Genomic DNA, 17250 nt, shown 5'->3' with positions numbered 1-17250 from the left:
TTCCACAGTTCTGTTCGATGTCGTCTGTGCTTTTGTAAAAGAGAAAGCTATGTCTGATTGACAACTTGCAAAGGCAAAGTTGCCTCTGGGTTCCATGGTGTAATGGTGAGTACTCTGGGCTCTGAATCCAGCGATCCGAGTTCAAATCTCGGTGGAACCTTATTTTCTCACTCCGCGCGATTCCATTTGCAAAAAGGGCAGCTTTTGCAATTTCACAACAAGGTCCAATTCAGGAGGAAAATTTTCCGCCCAGATCACTTTCCATTGCCATCCGTCTGACTGCTACTCTTATGCCAGCTGCCTGCCACGTGATCCACTCTTGCACTCGGTGCAGCTGGTGAAATCTTCCATTGAAAGGATGCACTGCTTTCCGTCAGACGACATATTGCATTCAAGTGCAGTCAGGGATGCTTGCAGGGACTGAGAATGCCAGGGGAGTTGGAGAAAAGACTGTAGCCCTGGCACAGGACAGCCACTTGGTTCCATGGTGTAATGGTGAGCACTCTGGACTTTGAATCCAGCGATCCGAGTTCAAATCTCGGTGGAACCGGCATTCTTGTTGTCCCAGCTGCTGTTAAATTTGGGACACACAAGCGTTCGGCACATGGAGCTGAAATGCTGCTGCTGCGCCTTTCTTGTCTTCATCAAGAGGATTGAGCTTCAATGTCCAATTGCAACATCAGCCTGATCCACGTCTGCAGCAGAGCGACGTTGCAGCTTGTTCCGTGTCCTCAGTGCCTGCACTGCACAGGACAATGGCGTGAGCACAGCATTTCTTTGCAATCTGCATTCAGCAGGGGCGCTTCAACAAATTCAAGAGGGTTTCATCAAATGCAGGCGTCACAACGATTGTCTTCTTGCCCTCGAGCAAATGTGCATGTCATCGTTTCTTGCTTCACTGCCTTGCAACGTTTATAAACTGATCATCTGGCAAGTGTGCCAAACTAGAGTGTGCTGAGAAATGGCAAACACAAGCAGTGACATTAGAAGCTGCAGCCTGGACTGTCCGAGTTGCACAGCATCCACACCTTTAGAACAACTAGTGGGGAAGCTGAAGGTGTGCCTGAGAAAAGATTAAGCCGGAATGCAGACTGGAAATTACAATGTCCAGTGCTTGCAATTTGCTCGTGAAAATGCATTGCTATTTGGAGGGCTCAGCAAGGTATGGCCATTTGCAGTGCAGCTCCCCGTCACAAACCCCGTTGCCGAGGCATTGACTTTATCCCCATTCCCGACCGCTATCTGACGCTGAGACACACGATTGGAAAGCTCGGTGTCCCACTTGAGCCTTAGCCGGTCCGCCACCCGCACGTCTGGTCCATCAGCAAGGACACCTACTTGCACCTCTGCAACGTCACGCGACTAAGTCCCTGCCTCAGCTGATCCGCTGCTGACGTCTTCATCCGTGCCTCTGTTACCTGTGGACTTGACTATTCCAAAACGCCGGCGGACATCCTTCCGGTTTGCACCCTCCGTAAATGCGAGCTCATGGAAATCTCTGCTGCCCAGGTCCTAATTGGCACCTAGTGCAGCTCACCCAGCAACCCTGTGTTGGCGCAACGACATTGTCAACTGCTCTGACGACCGCTGATTTTTCGAATTCCCATGCCTGTTTAAAATTCCTTTGCCGCCTCGCCCCTGCGTATCGCCGTAAGCTCATTCAGCTGTTCAAAGCTAGCAGAATCTCTGCGCTCCTCCCATCTTGAACTCTTTGGCTGCCCCGATTATAGCGTCGGTGGCCGTGCCTTCAGCTGCCTGTTCGCTAAGCTCTGCAATTGCCTCCTTAAAAGCGACGGCCTTTCTCGCTCTTTGTCCTTGTTTGAGGCGCTCTTTCAAAGCAAAGGATTGGATCAAGCTTTTGATCAGCTGTGCAAATATATCCTTCTGAAGAGGCTCGCCGCAAATGATGTCGGATAGTGCTGCAAAGTGTCTTGCAGATATTTTCTTACTCCAAGGCTGCTGTGCAGATGTAAGTGGTTGCTGATATTGCGTCTGGCCTCTTCCTGCGCAGGAAACATTCCACAGTTCTGTTCGATGTCGTCTGTGCTTTTGTAAAAGAGAAAGCTATGTCTGATTGACAACTTGCAAAGGCAAAGCTGCCTCTGGGTTCCATGGTGTAATGGTGAGCACTCTGGGCTCTGAATCCAGCGATCCGAGTTCAAATCTCGGTGGAACCTTATTTTCTCACTCCGCGCGATTCCATTTGCAAAAAGGGCAGCTTTTGCAATTTCACAACAAGGTCCAATTCAGAAGGAAAATTTTCCGCCCAGATCACTTTCCATTGCCATCCGTCTGACTGCTACTCTTATGCCAGCTGCCTGCCACGTGATCCACTCTTGCACTCGGTGCAGCTGGTGAAATCTTCCATTGAAAGGATGCACTGCTTTCCGTCAGACGACATATTGCATTCAAGTGCAGTCAGGGATGCTTGCAGGGACTGAGAATGCCAGGGGAGTTGGAGAAAAGACTGTAGCCCTGGCACAGGACAGCCACTTGGTTCCATGGTGTAATGGTGAGCACTCTGGACTTTGAATCCAGCGATCCGAGTTCAAATCTCGGTGGAACCGGCATTCTTGTTGTCCCAGCTGCTGTTAAATTTGGGACACACAAGCGTTCGGCACATGGAGCTGAAATGCTGCTGCTGCGCCTTTCTTGTCTTCATCAAGAGGATTGAGCTTCAATGTCCAATTGCAACATCAGCCTGATCCACGTCTGCAGCAGAGCGACGTTGCAGCTTGTTCCGTGTCCTCAGTGCCTGCACTGCACAGGACAATGGCGTGAGCACAGCATTTCTTTGCAATCTGCATTCAGCAGGGGCGCTTCAACAAATTCAAGAGGGTTTCATCAAATGCAGGCGTCACAACGATTGTCTTCTTGCCCTCGAGCAAATGTGCATGTCATCGTTTCTTGCTTCACTGCCTTGCAACGTTTATAAACTGATCATCTGGCAAGTGTGCCAAACTAGAGTGTGCTGAGAAATGGCAAACACAAGCAGTGACATTAGAAGCTGCAGCCTGGACTGTCCGAGTTGCACAGCATCCACACCTTTAGAACAACTAGTGGGGAAGCTGAAGGTGTGCCTGAGAAAAGATTAAGCCGGAATGCAGACTGGAAATTACAATGTCCAGTGCTTGCAATTTGCTCGTGAAAATGCATTGCTATTTGGAGGGCTCAGCAAGGTATGGCCATTTGCAGTGCAGCTCCCCGTCACAAACCCCGTTGCCGAGGCATTGACTTTATCCCCATTCCCGACCGCTATCTGACGCTGAGACACACGATTGGAAAGCTCGGTGTCCCACTTGAGCCTTAGCCGGTCCGCCACCCGCACGTCTGGTCCATCAGCAAGGACACCTACTTGCACCTCTGCAACGTCACGCGACTAAGTCCCTGCCTCAGCTGATCCGCTGCTGACGTCTTCATCCGTGCCTCTGTTACCTGTGGACTTGACTATTCCAAAACGCCGGCGGACATCCTTCCGGTTTGCACCCTCCGTAAATGCGAGCTCATGGAAATCTCTGCTGCCCAGGTCCTAATTGGCACCTAGTGCAGCTCACCCAGCAACCCTGTGTTGGCGCAACGACATTGTCAACCGCTCTGACGACCGCTGATTTTTCGAATTCCCATGCCTGTTTAAAATTCCTTTGCCGCCTCGCCCCTGCGTATCGCCGTAAGCTCATTCAGCTGTTCAAAGCTAGCAGAATCTCTGCGCTCCTCCCATCTTGAACTCTTTGGCTGCCCCGATTATAGCGTCGGTGGCCGTGCCTTCAGCTGCCTGTTCGCTAAGCTCTGCAATTGCCTCCTTAAAAGCGACGGCCTTTCTCGCTCTTTGTCCTTGTTTGAGGCGCTCTTTCAAAGCAAAGGATTGGATCAAGCTTTTGATCAGCTGTGCAAATATATCCTTCTGAAGAGGCTCGCCGCAAATGATGTCGGATAGTGCTGCAAAGTGTCTTGCAGATATTTTCTTACTCCAAGGCTGCTGTGCAGATGTAAGTGGTTGCTGATATTGCGTCTGGCCTCTTCCTGCGCAGGAAACATTCCACAGTTCTGTTCGATGTCGTCTGTGCTTTTGTAAAAGAGAAAGCTATGTCTGATTGACAACTTGCAAAGGCAAAGTTGCCTCTGGGTTCCATGGTGTAATGGTGAGCACTCTGGGCTCTGAATCCAGCGATCCGAGTTCAAATCTCGGTGGAACCTTATTTTCTCACTCCGCGCGATTCCATTTGCAAAAAGGGCAGCTTTTGCAATTTCACAACAAGGTCCAATTCAGGAGGAAAATTTTCAGCCCAGATCACTTTCCATTGCCATCCGTCTGACTGCTACTCTTATGCCAGCTGCCTGCCACGTGATCCACTCTTGCACTCGGTGCAGCTGGTGAAATCTTCCATTGAAAGGATGCACTGCTTTCCGTCAGACGACATATTGCATTCAAGTGCAGTCAGGGATGCTTGCAGGGACTGAGAATGCCAGGGGAGTTGGTGAAAAGACTGTAGCCCTGGCACAGGACAGCCACTTGGTTCCATGGTGTAATGGTGAGCACTCTGGACTTTGAATCCAGCGATCCGAGTTCAAATCTCGGTGGAACTGGCATTCTTGTTGTCCCAGCTGCTGTTAAATTTGGGACACACAAGCGTTCGGCACATGGAGCTGAAATGCTGCTGCTGCGCCTTTCTTGTCTTCATCAAGAGGATTGAGCTTCAATGTCCAATTGCAACATCAGCCTGATCCACGTCTGCAGCAGAGCGACGTTGCAGCTTGTTCCGTGTCCTCAGTGCCTGCACTGCACAGGACAATGGCGTGAGCACAGCATTTCTTTGCAATCTGCATTCAGCAGGGGCGCTTCAACAAATTCAAGAGGGTTTCATCAAATGCAGGCGTCACAACGATTGTCTTCTTGCCCTCGAGCAAATGTGCATGTCATCGTTTCTTGCTTCACTGCCTTGCAACGTTTATAAACTGATCATCTGGCAAGTGTGCCAAACTAGAGTGTGCTGAGAAATGGCAAACACAAGCAGTGACATTAGAAGCTGCAGCCTGGACTGTCCGAGTTGCACAGCATCCACACCTTTAGAACAACTAGTGGGGAAGCTGAAGGTGTGCCTGAGAAAAGATTAAGCCGGAATGCAGACTGGAAATTACAATGTCCAGTGCTTGCAATTTGCTCGTGAAAATGCATTGCTATTTGGAGGGCTCAGCAAGGTATGGCCATTTGCAGTGCAGCTCCCCGTCACAAACCCCGTTGCCGAGGCATTGACTTTATCCCCATTCCCGACCGCTATCTGACGCTGAGACACACGATTGGAAAGCTCGGTGTCCCACTTGAGCCTTAGCCGGTCCGCCACCCGCACGTCTGGTCCATCAGCAAGGACACCTACTTGCACCTCTGCAACGTCACGCGACTAAGTCCCTGCCTCAGCTGATCCGCTGCTGACGTCTTCATCCGTGCCTCTGTTACCTGTGGACTTGACTATTCCAAAACGCCGGCGGACATCCTTCCGGTTTGCACCCTCCGTAAATGCGAGCTCATGGAAATCTCTGCTGCCCAGGTCCTAATTGGCACCTAGTGCAGCTCACCCAGCAACCCTGTGTTGGCGCAACGACATTGTCAACTGCTCTGACGACCGCTGATTTTTCGAATTCCCATGCCTGTTTAAAATTCCTTTGCCGCCTCGCCCCTGCGTATCGCCGTAAGCTCATTCAGCTGTTCAAAGCTAGCAGAATCTCTGCGCTCCTCCCATCTTGAACTCTTTGGCTGCCCCGATTATAGCGTCGGTGGCCGTGCCTTCAGCTGCCTGTTCGCTAAGCTCTGCAATTGCCTCCTTAAAAGCGACGGCCTTTCTCGCTCTTTGTCCTTGTTTGAGGCGCTCTTTCAAAGCAAAGGATTGGATCAAGCTTTTGATCAGCTGTGCAAATATATCCTTCTGAAGAGGCTCGCCGCAAATGATGTCGGATAGTGCTGCAAAGTGTCTTGCAGATATTTTCTTACTCCAAGGCTGCTGTGCAGATGTAAGTGGTTGCTGATATTGCGTCTGGCCTCTTCCTGCGCAGGAAACATTCCACAGTTCTGTTCGATGTCGTCTGTGCTTTTGTAAAAGAGAAAGCTATGTCTGATTGACAACTTGCAAAGGCAAAGTTGCCTCTGGGTTCCATGGTGTAATGGTGAGCACTCTGGGCTCTGAATCCAGCGATCCGAGTTCAAATCTCGGTGGAACCTTATTTTCTCACTCCGCGCGATTCCATTTGCAAAAAGGGCAGCTTTTGCAATTTCACAACAAGGTCCAATTCAGGAGGAAAATTTTCAGCCCAGATCACTTTCCATTGCCATCCGTCTGACTGCTACTCTTATGCCAGCTGCCTGCCACGTGATCCACTCTTGCACTCGGTGCAGCTGGTGAAATCTTCCATTGAAAGGATGCACTGCTTTCCGTCAGACGACATATTGCATTCAAGTGCAGTCAGGGATGCTTGCAGGGACTGAGAATGCCAGGGGAGTTGGAGAAAAGACTGTAGCCCTGGCACAGGACAGCCACTTGGTTCCATGGTGTAATGGTGAGCACTCTGGACTTTGAATCCAGCGATCCGAGTTCAAATCTCGGTGGAACTGGCATTCTTGTTGTCCCAGCTGCTGTTAAATTTGGGACACACAAGCGTTCGGCACATGGAGCTGAAATGCTGCTGCTGCGCCTTTCTTGTCTTCATCAAGAGGATTGAGCTTCAATGTCCAATTGCAACATCAGCCTGATCCACGTCTGCAGCAGAGCGACGTTGCAGCTTGTTCCGTGTCCTCAGTGCCTGCACTGCACAGGACAATGGCGTGAGCACAGCATTTCTTTGCAATCTGCATTCAGCAGGGGCGCTTCAACAAATTCAAGAGGGTTTCATCAAATGCAGGCGTCACAACGATTGTCTTCTTGCCCTCGAGCAAATGTGCATGTCATCGTTTCTTGCTTCACTGCCTTGCAACGTTTATAAACTGATCATCTGGCAAGTGTGCCAAACTAGAGTGTGCTGAGAAATGGCAAACACAAGCAGTGACATTAGAAGCTGCAGCCTGGACTGTCCGAGTTGCACAGCATCCACACCTTTAGAACAACTAGTGGGGAAGCTGAAGGTGTGCCTGAGAAAAGATTAAGCCGGAATGCAGACTGGAAATTACAATGTCCAGTGCTTGCAATTTGCTCGTGAAAATGCATTGCTATTTGGAGGGCTCAGCAAGGTATGGCCATTTGCAGTGCAGCTCCCCGTCACAAACCCCGTTGCCGAGGCATTGACTTTATCCCCATTCCCGACCGCTATCTGACGCTGAGACACACGATTGGAAAGCTCGGTGTCCCACTTGAGCCTTAGCCGGTCCGCCACCCGCACGTCTGGTCCATCAGCAAGGACACCTACTTGCACCTCTGCAACGTCACGCGACTAAGTCCCTGCCTCAGCTGATCCGCTGCTGACGTCTTCATCCGTGCCTCTGTTACCTGTGGACTTGACTATTCCAAAACGCCGGCGGACATCCTTCCGGTTTGCACCCTCCGTAAATGCGAGCTCATGGAAATCTCTGCTGCCCAGGTCCTAATTGGCACCTAGTGCAGCTCACCCAGCAACCCTGTGTTGGCGCAACGACATTGTCAACTGCTCTGACGACCGCTGATTTTTCGAATTCCCATGCCTGTTTAAAATTCCTTTGCCGCCTCGCCCCTGCGTATCGCCGTAAGCTCATTCAGCTGTTCAAAGCTAGCAGAATCTCTGCGCTCCTCCCATCTTGAACTCTTTGGCTGCCCCGATTATAGCGTCGGTGGCCGTGCCTTCAGCTGCCTGTTCGCTAAGCTCTGCAATTGCCTCCTTAAAAGCGACGGCCTTTCTCGCTCTTTGTCCTTGTTTGAGGCGCTCTTTCAAAGCAAAGGATTGGATCAAGCTTTTGATCAGCTGTGCAAATATATCCTTCTGAAGAGGCTCGCCGCAAATGATGTCGGATAGTGCTGCAAAGTGTCTTGCAGATATTTTCTTACTCCAAGGCTGCTGTGCAGATGTAAGTGGTTGCTGATATTGCGTCTGGCCTCTTCCTGCGCAGGAAACATTCCACAGTTCTGTTCGATGTCGTCTGTGCTTTTGTAAAAGAGAAAGCTATGTCTGATTGACAACTTGCAAAGGCAAAGTTGCCTCTGGGTTCCATGGTGTAATGGTGAGCACTCTGGGCTCTGAATCCAGCGATCCGAGTTCAAATCTCGGTGGAACCTTATTTTCTCACTCCGCGCGATTCCATTTGCAAAAAGGGCAGCTTTTGCAATTTCACAACAAGGTCCAATTCAGAAGGAAAATTTTCCGCCCAGATCACTTTCCATTGCCATCCGTCTGACTGCTACTCTTATGCCAGCTGCCTGCCACGTGATCCACTCTTGCACTCGGTGCAGCTGGTGAAATCTTCCATTGAAAGGATGCACTGCTTTCCGTCAGACGACATATTGCATTCAAGTGCAGTCAGGGATGCTTGCAGGGACTGAGAATGCCAGGGGAGTTGGAGAAAAGACTGTAGCCCTGGCACAGGACAGCCACTTGGTTCCATGGTGTAATGGTGAGCACTCTGGACTTTGAATCCAGCGATCCGAGTTCAAATCTCGGTGGAACCGGCATTCTTGTTGTCCCAGCTGCTGTTAAATTTGGGACACACAAGCGTTCGGCACATGGAGCTGAAATGCTGCTGCTGCGCCTTTCTTGTCTTCATCAAGAGGATTGAGCTTCAATGTCCAATTGCAACATCAGCCTGATCCACGTCTGCAGCAGAGCGACGTTGCAGCTTGTTCCGTGTCCTCAGTGCCTGCACTGCACAGGACAATGGCGTGAGCACAGCATTTCTTTGCAATCTGCATTCAGCAGGGGCGCTTCAACAAATTCAAGAGGGTTTCATCAAATGCAGGCGTCACAACGATTGTCTTCTTGCCCTCGAGCAAATGTGCATGTCATCGTTTCTTGCTTCACTGCCTTGCAACGTTTATAAACTGATCATCTGGCAAGTGTGCCAAACTAGAGTGTGCTGAGAAATGGCAAACACAAGCAGTGACATTAGAAGCTGCAGCCTGGACTGTCCGAGTTGCACAGCATCCACACCTTTAGAACAACTAGTGGGGAAGCTGAAGGTGTGCCTGAGAAAAGATTAAGCCGGAATGCAGACTGGAAATTACAATGTCCAGTGCTTGCAATTTGCTCGTGAAAATGCATTGCTATTTGGAGGGCTCAGCAAGGTATGGCCATTTGCAGTGCAGCTCCCCGTCACAAACCCCGTTGCCGAGGCATTGACTTTATCCCCATTCCCGACCGCTATCTGACGCTGAGACACACGATTGGAAAGCTCGGTGTCCCACTTGAGCCTTAGCCGGTCCGCCACCCGCACGTCTGGTCCATCAGCAAGGACACCTACTTGCACCTCTGCAACGTCACGCGACTAAGTCCCTGCCTCAGCTGATCCGCTGCTGACGTCTTCATCCGTGCCTCTGTTACCTGTGGACTTGACTATTCCAAAACGCCGGCGGACATCCTTCCGGTTTGCACCCTCCGTAAATGCGAGCTCATGGAAATCTCTGCTGCCCAGGTCCTAATTGGCACCTAGTGCAGCTCACCCAGCAACCCTGTGTTGGCGCAACGACATTGTCAACTGCTCTGACGACCGCTGATTTTTCGAATTCCCATGCCTGTTTAAAATTCCTTTGCCGCCTCGCCCCTGCGTATCGCCGTAAGCTCATTCAGCTGTTCAAAGCTAGCAGAATCTCTGCGCTCCTCCCATCTTGAACTCTTTGGCTGCCCCGATTATAGCGTCGGTGGCCGTGCCTTCAGCTGCCTGTTCGCTAAGCTCTGCAATTGCCTCCTTAAAAGCGACGGCCTTTCTCGCTCTTTGTCCTTGTTTGAGGCGCTCTTTCAAAGCAAAGGATTGGATCAAGCTTTTGATCAGCTGTGCAAATATATCCTTCTGAAGAGGCTCGCCGCAAATGATGTCGGATAGTGCTGCAAAGTGTCTTGCAGATATTTTCTTACTCCAAGGCTGCTGTGCAGATGTAAGTGGTTGCTGATATTGCGTCTGGCCTCTTCCTGCGCAGGAAACATTCCACAGTTCTGTTCGATGTCGTCTGTGCTTTTGTAAAAGAGAAAGCTATGTCTGATTGACAACTTGCAAAGGCAAAGTTGCCTCTGGGTTCCATGGTGTAATGGTGAGCACTCTGGGCTCTGAATCCAGCGATCCGAGTTCAAATCTCGGTGGAACCTTATTTTCTCACTCCGCGCGATTCCATTTGCAAAAAGGGCAGCTTTTGCAATTTCACAACAAGGTCCAATTCAGGAGGAAAATTTTCCGCCCAGATCACTTTCCATTGCCATCCGTCTGACTGCTACTCTTATGCCAGCTGCCTGCCACGTGATCCACTCTTGCACTCGGTGCAGCTGGTGAAATCTTCCATTGAAAGGATGCACTGCTTTCCGTCAGACGACATATTGCATTCAAGTGCAGTCAGGGATGCTTGCAGGGACTGAGAATGCCAGGGGAGTTGGAGAAAAGACTGTAGCCCTGGCACAGGACAGCCACTTGGTTCCATGGTGTAATGGTGAGCACTCTGGACTTTGAATCCAGCGATCCGAGTTCAAATCTCGGTGGAACCGGCATTCTTGTTGTCCCAGCTGCTGTTAAATTTGGGACACACAAGCGTTCGGCACATGGAGCTGAAATGCTGCTGCTGCGCCTTTCTTGTCTTCATCAAGAGGATTGAGCTTCAATGTCCAATTGCAACATCAGCCTGATCCACGTCTGCAGCAGAGCGACGTTGCAGCTTGTTCCGTGTCCTCAGTGCCTGCACTGCACAGGACAATGGCGTGAGCACAGCATTTCTTTGCAATCTGCATTCAGCAGGGGCGCTTCAACAAATTCAAGAGGGTTTCATCAAATGCAGGCGTCACAACGATTGTCTTCTTGCCCTCGAGCAAATGTGCATGTCATCGTTTCTTGCTTCACTGCCTTGCAACGTTTATAAACTGATCATCTGGCAAGTGTGCCAAACTAGAGTGTGCTGAGAAATGGCAAACACAAGCAGTGACATTAGAAGCTGCAGCCTGGACTGTCCGAGTTGCACAGCATCCACACCTTTAGAACAACTAGTGGGGAAGCTGAAGGTGTGCCTGAGAAAAGATTAAGCCGGAATGCAGACTGGAAATTACAATGTCCAGTGCTTGCAATTTGCTCGTGAAAATGCATTGCTATTTGGAGGGCTCAGCAAGGTATGGCCATTTGCAGTGCAGCTCCCCGTCACAAACCCCGTTGCCGAGGCATTGACTTTATCCCCATTCCCGACCGCTATCTGACGCTGAGACACACGATTGGAAAGCTCGGTGTCCCACTTGAGCCTTAGCCGGTCCGCCACCCGCACGTCTGGTCCATCAGCAAGGACACCTACTTGCACCTCTGCAACGTCACGCGACTAAGTCCCTGCCTCAGCTGATCCGCTGCTGACGTCTTCATCCGTGCCTCTGTTACCTGTGGACTTGACTATTCCAAAACGCCGGCGGACATCCTTCCGGTTTGCACCCTCCGTAAATGCGAGCTCATGGAAATCTCTGCTGCCCAGGTCCTAATTGGCACCTAGTGCAGCTCACCCAGCAACCCTGTGTTGGCGCAACGACATTGTCAACTGCTCTGACGACCGCTGATTTTTCGAATTCCCATGCCTGTTTAAAATTCCTTTGCCGCCTCGCCCCTGCGTATCGCCGTAAGCTCATTCAGCTGTTCAAAGCTAGCAGAATCTCTGCGCTCCTCCCATCTTGAACTCTTTGGCTGCCCCGATTATAGCGTCGGTGGCCGTGCCTTCAGCTGCCTGTTCGCTAAGCTCTGCAATTGCCTCCTTAAAAGCGACGGCCTTTCTCGCTCTTTGTCCTTGTTTGAGGCACTCTTTCAAAGCAAAGGATTGGATCAAGCTTTTGATCAGCTGTGCAAATATATCCTTCTGAAGAGGCTCGCCGCAAATGATGTCGGATAGTGCTGCAAAGTGTCTTGCAGATATTTTCTTACTCCAAGGCTGCTGTGCAGATGTAAGTGGTTGCTGATATTGCGTCTGGCCTCTTCCTGCGCAGGAAACATTCCACAGTTCTGTTCGATGTCGTCTGTGCTTTTGTAAAAGAGAAAGCTATGTCTGATTGACAACTTGCAAAGGCAAAGTTGCCTCTGGGTTCCATGGTGTAATGGTGAGCACTCTGGGCTCTGAATCCAGCGATCCGAGTTCAAATCTCGGTGGAACCTTATTTTCTCACTCCGCGCGATTCCATTTGCAAAAAGGGCAGCTTTTGCAATTTCACAACAAGGTCCAATTCAGGAGGAAAATTTTCCGCCCAGATCACTTTCCATTGCCATCCGTCTGACTGCTACTCTTATGCCAGCTGCCTGCCACGTGATCCACTCTTGCACTCGGTGCAGCTGGTGAAATCTTCCATTGAAAGGATGCACTGCTTTCCGTCAGACGACATATTGCATTCAAGTGCAGTCAGGGATGCTTGCAGGGACTGAGAATGCCAGGGGAGTTGGAGAAAAGACTGTAGCCCTGGCACAGGACAGCCACTTGGTTCCATGGTGTAATGGTGAGCACTCTGGACTTTGAATCCAGCGATCCGAGTTCAAATCTCGGTGGAACCGGCATTCTTGTTGTCCCAGCTGCTGTTAAATTTGGGACACACAAGCGTTCGGCACATGGAGCTGAAATGCTGCTGCTGCGCCTTTCTTGTCTTCATCAAGAGGATTGAGCTTCAATGTCCAATTGCAACATCAGCCTGATCCACGTCTGCAGCAGAGCGACGTTGCAGCTTGTTCCGTGTCCTCAGTGCCTGCACTGCACAGGACAATGGCGTGAGCACAGCATTTCTTTGCAATCTGCATTCAGCAGGGGCGCTTCAACAAATTCAAGAGGGTTTCATCAAATGCAGGCGTCACAACGATTGTCTTCTTGCCCTCGAGCAAATGTGCATGTCATCGTTTCTTGCTTCACTGCCTTGCAACGTTTATAAACTGATCATCTGGCAAGTGTGCCAAACTAGAGTGTGCTGAGAAATGGCAAACACAAGCAGTGACATTAGAAGCTGCAGCCTGGACTGTCCGAGTTGCACAGCATCCACACCTTGAGAACAACTAGTGGGGAAGCTGAAGGTGTGCCTGAGAAAAGATTAAGCCGGAATGCAGACTGGAAATTACAATGTCCAGTGCTTGCAATTTGCTCGTGAAAATGCATTGCTATTTGGAGGGCTCAGCAAGGTATGGCCATTTGCAGTGCAGCTCCCCGTCACAAACCCCGTTGCCGAGGCATTGACTTTACCCCCATTCCCGACCGCTATCTGATGCTGAGACACACGATTGGAAAGCTCGGTGTCCCACTTGAGCCTTAGCCGGTCCGCCACCCGCACGTCTGGTCCATCAGCAAGGACACCTACTTGCACCTCTGCAACGTCACGCGACTAAGTCCCTGCCTCAGCTGATCCGCTGCTGACGTCTTCATCCGTGCCTCTGTTACCTGTGGACTTGACTATTCCAAAACGCCGGCGGACATCCTTCCGGTTTGCACCCTCCGTAAATGCGAGCTCATGGAAATCTCTGCTGCCCAGGTCCTAATTGGCACCTAGTGCAGCTCACCCAGCAACCCTGTGTTGGCGCAACGACATTGTCAACCGCTCTGACGACCGCTGATTTTTCGAATTCCCATGCCTGTTTAAAATTCCTTTGCCGCCTCGCCCCTGCGTATCGCCGTAAGCTCATTCAGCTGTTCAAAGCTAGCAGAATCTCTGCGCTCCTCCCATCTTGAACTCTTTGGCTGCCCCGATTATAGCGTCGGTGGCCGTGCCGTCAGCTGCCTGTTCGCTAAGCTCTGCAATTGCCTCCTTAAAAGCGACGGCCTTTCTCGCTCTTTGTCCTTGTTTGAGGCGCTCTTTCAAAGCAAAGGATTGGATCAAGCTTTTGATCAGCTGTGCAAATATATCCTTCTGAAGAGGCTCGCCGCAAATGATGTCGGATAGTGCTGCAAAGTGTCTTGCAGATATTTTCTTACTCCAAGGCTGCTGTGCAGATGTAAGTGGTTGCTGATATTGCGTCTGGCCTCTTCCTGCGCAGGAAACATTCCACAGTTCTGTTCGATGTCGTCTGTGCTTTTGTAAAAGAGAAAGCTATGTCTGATTGACAACTTGCAAAGGCAAAGTTGCCTCTGGGTTCCATGGTGTAATGGTGAGCACTCTGGGCTCTGAATCCAGCGATCTGAGTTCAAATCTCGGTGGAACCTTATTTTCTCACTCCGCGCGATTCCATTTGCAAAAAGGGCAGCTTCTGCAATTTCACAACAAGGTCCAATTCAGGAGGAAAATTTTCCGCCCAGATCACTTTCCATTGCCATCCGTCTGACTGCTACTCTTATGCCAGCTGCCTGCCACGTGATCCACTCTTGCACTCGGTGCAGCTGGTGAAATCTTCCATTGAAAGGATGCACTGCTTTCCGTCAGACGACATATTGCATTCAAGTGCAGTCAGGGATGCTTGCAGGGACTGAGAATGCCAGGGGAGTTGGAGAAAAGACTGTAGCCCTGGCACAGGACAGCCACTTGGTTCCATGGTGTAATGGTGAGCACTCTGGACTTTGAATCCAGCGATCCGAGTTCAAATCTCGGTGGAACCGGCATTCTTGTTGTCCCAGCTGCTGTTAAATTTGGGACACACAAGCGTTCGGCACATGGAGCTGAAATGCTGCTGCTGCGCCTTTCTTGTCTTCATCAAGAGGATTGAGCTTCAATGTCCAATTGCAACATCAGCCTGATCCACGTCTGCAGCAGAGCGACGTTGCAGCTTGTTCCGTGTCCTCAGTGCCTGCACTGCACAGGACAATGGCGTGAGCACAGCATTTCTTTGCAATCTGCATTCAGCAGGGGCGCTTCAACAAATTCAAGAGGGTTTCATCAAATGCAGGCGTCACAACGATTGTCTTCTTGCCCTCGAGCAAATGTGCATGTCATCGTTTCTTGCTTCACTGCCTTGCAACGTTTATAAACTGATCATCTGGCAAGTGTGCCAAACTAGAGTGTGCTGAGAAATGGCAAACACAAGCAGTGACATTAGAAGCTGCAGCCTGGACTGTCCGAGTTGCACAGCATCCACACCTTGAGAACAACTAGTGGGGAAGCTGAAGGTGTGCCTGAGAAAAGATTAAGCCGGAATGCAGACTGGAAATTACAATGTCCAGTGCTTGCAATTTGCTCGTGAAAATGCATTGCTATTTGGAGGGCTCAGCAAGGTATGGCCATTTGCAGTGCAGCTCCCCGTCACAAACCCCGTTGCCGAGGCATTGACTTTACCCCCATTCCCGACCGCTATCTGACGCTGAGACACACGATTGGAAAGCTCGGTGTCCCACTTGAGCCTTAGCCGGTCCGCCACCCGCACGTCTGGTCCATCAGCAAGGACACCTACTTGCACCTCTGCAACGTCACGCGACTAAGTCCCTGCCTCAGCTGATCCGCTGCTGACGTCTTCATCCGTGCCTCTGTTACCTGTGGACTTGACTATTCCAAAACGCCGGCGGACATCCTTCCGGTTTGCACCCTCCGTAAATGCGAGCTCATGGAAATCTCTGCTGCCCAGGTCCTAATTGGCACCTAGTGCAGCTCACCCAGCAACCCTGTGTTGGCGCAACGACATTGTCAACCGCTCTGACGACCGCTGATTTTTCGAATTCCCATGCCTGTTTAAAATTCCTTTGCCGCCTCGCCCCTGCGTATCGCCGTAAGCTCATTCAGCTGTTCAAAGCTAGCAGAATCTCTGCGCTCCTCCCATCTTGAACTCTTTGGCTGCCCCGATTATAGCGTCGGTGGCCGTGCCGTCAGCTGCCTGTTCGCTAAGCTCTGCAATTGCCTCCTTAAAAGCGACGGCCTTTCTCGCTCTTTGTCCTTGTTTGAGGCGCTCTTTCAAAGCAAAGGATTGGATCAAGCTTTTGATCAGCTGTGCAAATATATCCTTCTGAAGAGGCTCGCCGCAAATGATGTCGGATAGTGCTGCAAAGTGTCTTGCAGATATTTTCTTACTCCAAGGCTGCTGTGCAGATGTAAGTGGTTGCTGATATTGCGTCTGGCCTCTTCCTGCGCAGGAAACATTCCACAGTTCTGTTCGATGTCGTCTGTGCTTTTGTAAAAGAGAAAGCTATGTCTGATTGACAACTTGCAAAGGCAAAGTTGCCTCTGGGTTCCATGGTGTAATGGTGAGCACTCTGGGCTCTGAATCCAGCGATCCGAGTTCAAATCTCGGTGGAACCTTATTTTCTCACTCCGCGCGATTCCATTTGCAAAAAGGGCAGCTTCTGCAATTTCACAACAAGGTCCAATTCAGGAGGAAAATTTTCCGCCCAGATCACTTTCCATTGCCATCCGTCTGACTGCTACTCTTATGCCAGCTGCCTGCCACGTGATCCACTCTTGCACTCGGTGCAGCTGGTGAAATCTTCCATTGAAAGGATGCACTGCTTTCCGTCAGACGACATATTGCATTCAAGTGCAGTCAGGGATGCTTGCAGGGACTGAGAATGCCAGGGGAGTTGGAGAAAAGACTGTAGCCCTGGCACAGGACAGCCACTTGGTTCCATGGTGTAATGGTGAGCACTCTGGACTTTGAATCCAGCGATCCGAGTTCAAATCTCGGTGGAACCGGCATTCTTGTTGTCCCAGCTGCTGTTAAATTTGGGACACACAAGCGTTCGGCACATGGAGCTGAAATGCTGCTGCTGCGCCTTTCTTGTCTTCATCAAGAGGATTGAGCTTCAATGTCCAATTGCAACATCAGCCTGATCCACGTCTGCAGCAGAGCGACGTTGCAGCTTGTTCCGTGTCCTCAGTGCCTGCACTGCACAGGACAATGGCGTGAGCACAGCATTTCTTTGCAATCTGCATTCAGCAGGGGCGCTTCAACAAATTCAAGAGGGTTTCATCAAATGCAGGCGTCACAACGATTGTCTTCTTGCCCTCGAGCAAATGTGCATGTCATCGTTTCTTGCTTCACTGCCTTGCAACGTTTATAAACTGATCATCTGGCAAGTGTGCCAAACTAGAGTGTGCTGAGAAATGGCAAACACAAGCAGTGACATTAGAAGCTGCAGCCTGGACTGTCCGAGTTGCACAGCATCCACACCTTGAGAACAACTAGTGGGGAAGCTGAAGGTGTGCCTGAGAAAAGATTAAGCCGGAATGCAGACTGGAAATTACAATGTCCAGTGC

The 17250-nt window shown here is 50.6% G+C and overlaps 18 non-coding genes across 18 annotated transcripts; all 18 read left to right on the top strand.

Annotated features, from left to right (window-relative positions):
- Nucleotides 1–88: 88 nt before the first annotated feature.
- Nucleotides 89–160, top strand: trnaq-cug (transfer RNA glutamine (anticodon CUG)). The gene has a single exon. It is a non-coding gene; the product is annotated as a tRNA-Gln (tRNA).
- Nucleotides 161–478: 318 nt separating this feature from the next.
- On the top strand, nucleotides 479–550 carry trnaq-uug (transfer RNA glutamine (anticodon UUG)). The gene has a single exon. It is a non-coding gene; the product is annotated as a tRNA-Gln (tRNA).
- A 1555-nt stretch (nucleotides 551–2105) lies between these two features.
- Nucleotides 2106–2177, top strand: trnaq-cug (transfer RNA glutamine (anticodon CUG)). The gene has a single exon. It is a non-coding gene; the product is annotated as a tRNA-Gln (tRNA).
- A 318-nt stretch (nucleotides 2178–2495) lies between these two features.
- trnaq-uug (transfer RNA glutamine (anticodon UUG)) lies at nucleotides 2496–2567 on the top strand. Its single transcript has one exon. It is a non-coding gene; the product is annotated as a tRNA-Gln (tRNA).
- A 1555-nt stretch (nucleotides 2568–4122) lies between these two features.
- trnaq-cug (transfer RNA glutamine (anticodon CUG)) lies at nucleotides 4123–4194 on the top strand. The gene has a single exon. It is a non-coding gene; the product is annotated as a tRNA-Gln (tRNA).
- Nucleotides 4195–4512: 318 nt separating this feature from the next.
- On the top strand, nucleotides 4513–4584 carry trnaq-uug (transfer RNA glutamine (anticodon UUG)). Its single transcript has one exon. It is a non-coding gene; the product is annotated as a tRNA-Gln (tRNA).
- A 1555-nt stretch (nucleotides 4585–6139) lies between these two features.
- Nucleotides 6140–6211, top strand: trnaq-cug (transfer RNA glutamine (anticodon CUG)). The gene has a single exon. It is a non-coding gene; the product is annotated as a tRNA-Gln (tRNA).
- A 318-nt stretch (nucleotides 6212–6529) lies between these two features.
- Nucleotides 6530–6601, top strand: trnaq-uug (transfer RNA glutamine (anticodon UUG)). The gene has a single exon. It is a non-coding gene; the product is annotated as a tRNA-Gln (tRNA).
- Nucleotides 6602–8156: 1555 nt separating this feature from the next.
- Nucleotides 8157–8228, top strand: trnaq-cug (transfer RNA glutamine (anticodon CUG)). The gene has a single exon. It is a non-coding gene; the product is annotated as a tRNA-Gln (tRNA).
- A 318-nt stretch (nucleotides 8229–8546) lies between these two features.
- On the top strand, nucleotides 8547–8618 carry trnaq-uug (transfer RNA glutamine (anticodon UUG)). Its single transcript has one exon. It is a non-coding gene; the product is annotated as a tRNA-Gln (tRNA).
- Nucleotides 8619–10173: 1555 nt separating this feature from the next.
- On the top strand, nucleotides 10174–10245 carry trnaq-cug (transfer RNA glutamine (anticodon CUG)). The gene has a single exon. It is a non-coding gene; the product is annotated as a tRNA-Gln (tRNA).
- A 318-nt stretch (nucleotides 10246–10563) lies between these two features.
- trnaq-uug (transfer RNA glutamine (anticodon UUG)) lies at nucleotides 10564–10635 on the top strand. The gene has a single exon. It is a non-coding gene; the product is annotated as a tRNA-Gln (tRNA).
- Nucleotides 10636–12190: 1555 nt separating this feature from the next.
- trnaq-cug (transfer RNA glutamine (anticodon CUG)) lies at nucleotides 12191–12262 on the top strand. The gene has a single exon. It is a non-coding gene; the product is annotated as a tRNA-Gln (tRNA).
- A 318-nt stretch (nucleotides 12263–12580) lies between these two features.
- trnaq-uug (transfer RNA glutamine (anticodon UUG)) lies at nucleotides 12581–12652 on the top strand. Its single transcript has one exon. It is a non-coding gene; the product is annotated as a tRNA-Gln (tRNA).
- A 1555-nt stretch (nucleotides 12653–14207) lies between these two features.
- On the top strand, nucleotides 14208–14279 carry trnaq-cug (transfer RNA glutamine (anticodon CUG)). Its single transcript has one exon. It is a non-coding gene; the product is annotated as a tRNA-Gln (tRNA).
- Nucleotides 14280–14597: 318 nt separating this feature from the next.
- Nucleotides 14598–14669, top strand: trnaq-uug (transfer RNA glutamine (anticodon UUG)). Its single transcript has one exon. It is a non-coding gene; the product is annotated as a tRNA-Gln (tRNA).
- Nucleotides 14670–16224: 1555 nt separating this feature from the next.
- Nucleotides 16225–16296, top strand: trnaq-cug (transfer RNA glutamine (anticodon CUG)). Its single transcript has one exon. It is a non-coding gene; the product is annotated as a tRNA-Gln (tRNA).
- Nucleotides 16297–16614: 318 nt separating this feature from the next.
- trnaq-uug (transfer RNA glutamine (anticodon UUG)) lies at nucleotides 16615–16686 on the top strand. The gene has a single exon. It is a non-coding gene; the product is annotated as a tRNA-Gln (tRNA).
- Nucleotides 16687–17250: the final 564 nt, after the last annotated feature.

This window comes from Heterodontus francisci, chromosome 48, assembly GCF_036365525.1.
Source record: "Heterodontus francisci isolate sHetFra1 chromosome 48, sHetFra1.hap1, whole genome shotgun sequence".
Taxonomy (NCBI): domain Eukaryota; kingdom Metazoa; phylum Chordata; class Chondrichthyes; order Heterodontiformes; family Heterodontidae; genus Heterodontus; species Heterodontus francisci.
Note: the sequence above shows the minus strand (reverse complement) of the source record. Positions and strands in the feature narration are given on the sequence as shown.